This window comes from Lutra lutra, chromosome 12 (genome assembly GCF_902655055.1).
Source record: "Lutra lutra chromosome 12, mLutLut1.2, whole genome shotgun sequence".
Taxonomy (NCBI): domain Eukaryota; kingdom Metazoa; phylum Chordata; class Mammalia; order Carnivora; family Mustelidae; genus Lutra; species Lutra lutra.
The window spans coordinates 33,510,333-33,512,414 of record NC_062289.1 but is presented as its reverse complement, the minus strand read 5'-3'; the positions used below and the strand labels follow the sequence as shown (position 1 = coordinate 33,512,414).

At 41.5% G+C, this 2,082-nt stretch overlaps 1 pseudogene; it reads right to left on the bottom strand.

Moving 5' to 3' along the window:
- Positions 1–932: 932 nt before the first annotated feature.
- Positions 933–1,705, bottom strand: LOC125081675 (axonemal dynein light intermediate polypeptide 1-like; annotated as a pseudogene).
- Positions 1,706–2,082: the final 377 nt, after the last annotated feature.

Below are 2,082 nucleotides of genomic sequence, written 5' to 3'. Positions count from 1 at the left end.
TATAAGGAAGGCCTCCAAGGCTCAGTATAGTTGGGGAGTTGAAGTACGATGTGTAATCCCAATGCAAGTGAGAGCATGGTCTATATCACTGGTGTGGCCAACTGAAATAGTACACACATCCAGAAAAGAGAGGGACAAGTTCTTGATGACACAAGATGGAACAAGCACTGTCCTGATATTTTCTTCGCAAAGGAGAATCTGAACACCACATAAAATAATCAGACATTCCTCAGAATACAGTATTTGTGCAAAGTAAAACAAAAAATATATTGTTAGTTTTGCCAATAAATTATAGGTGGAGAATTTTGTGCAACTACAGATAAGTTTCCTGATCTGTATAATTTTGCAAATGTACTTTGAGTTTTCGTTAGGGATTTTCAACTTGAAGCCCCCCTGGCCTCCACAGACCTGTTGATAGTGATTAGAATAACGATGGCAGAGCCAGCTATATAATCTCTGGGTGCTCAGTACAAAGTGAAACTAGAGGGACTCCTGTTCAAAAAGCAGAGGAAAAAAGCACCCATTAAAGATACTGAAACATAAAACTTTTCCCTTTATTTCGTGGTCTCTTGTTTAACCTGTCATGGTGTGTTTTCTTTGCTATTTAATGTGATTCTAATTAGTGAAAAGTCAAATTTAAATTATTTTCATGACTTTTACTGTTCATTTTTATATTGCACAATGCCAGTTTTAAATGCACACATAAAGGCACTTATGTACAGAATCACCAAAATTGCACAAGTCACAATTTGAGCTCATATATCCATGTATATTTTGCTTTTACCAGAACAGGCAACCCTACACAAAATTAACTTAACTGTAAGCATTTCATTTTTGTTTTCTCCAGGAAACTACCTTTTTTTTTTTTTTTTTTTTTAGAAGGGGCTTATGATGGGGTATGCTTGCAGTGCTCACAGACCCATATGAAATTATCACCTCTTCGGTGCAGTAGTGCCTTCCAGTTGGACATTCAGCTGCTGATTTGTCTGTTTGAGGAACTGAGTCTCCTCGTTGTGCTGCTTCTCCTCCATCTGTCTTCTTCTCATTCTCCCTCTTCTTGGTGGCCTCACTCATGACCTTCTGCTCCTCCACTTGGCTCTCCAAACCTCTCTTTCCTGTTTCTAATTCTGCAATTGTCCTCCCCATGTCTGACTTCCCTGTTCGGGCAACAGTGCCTTCCTTGAGCCAAATGCCACACTGCTCTCATGTGAGGTCTGACAGGTGGTGATGGTCATATGGATGTAGTCCTGGACTTGCAGCAAAAGCAGTCCCCTCTCCACACAGTTGATGGTGACCTCCTAGATCCACTCAGCAAAATACTGTGAGTACAGCTCTCTGCACACAGGGAAGATGCCAGTCTCCCTGGCCTGCTGCTATTGCAGATTCAGATTCAGCTGCTGCAGGGATGCACCACGATCCATTCCAGCATTGGTGGTGCTGGACACCTGCAGGATCTGTGACTGTGTGTCTTCCACCCATTCCTTGAGACAGGATGGCATTCAAGATTTCTTCTGCCCTCTTTGTAGGATCCAGAACACAGGAAGTTGAAAAAATCTTGATCTTTGGTGGCTGTGGAACTGTACCCAAGGGTCCAGGCTGCTGGAGGCTAATTTTCAGTGGCCTTGTTTTGGGGCTCCGTGTCTTCGGTTCCAGCTCACCAACACCAGGCATGTCATACTTGAGCAGAGTCTGCAGAAAGAATCATGGCAGCGAAGCATTTCACTTTTCGATATGCATACATTCTGTACCAATACACTCTACCTTCAACTTAATGATAAATAAGAAATAATTGAAAAGGAAAGAGCTATGGGTTTCCCTATCTATTTCTTTCCTTCTAAAGCATATTTTCAGTGTAAGTGGCTAGCTAATCTATAGGGAAGTAACTTGAGTAGGAGAGGATATAATAGAGATCCTGGAATGTTCATGATTCTTAGAGTGCAATTGTCTTCATTCCTCATTCAAAGCAAGTTCTGGTTCAAATGGAAAGCATGGTCTCTTGGGGAAAATGTGGCCTTACTTAGTCATAGATGTAACACATTTACCATGTACTTTTGAGACTTACTGAACTCAAGTTCACTGTGA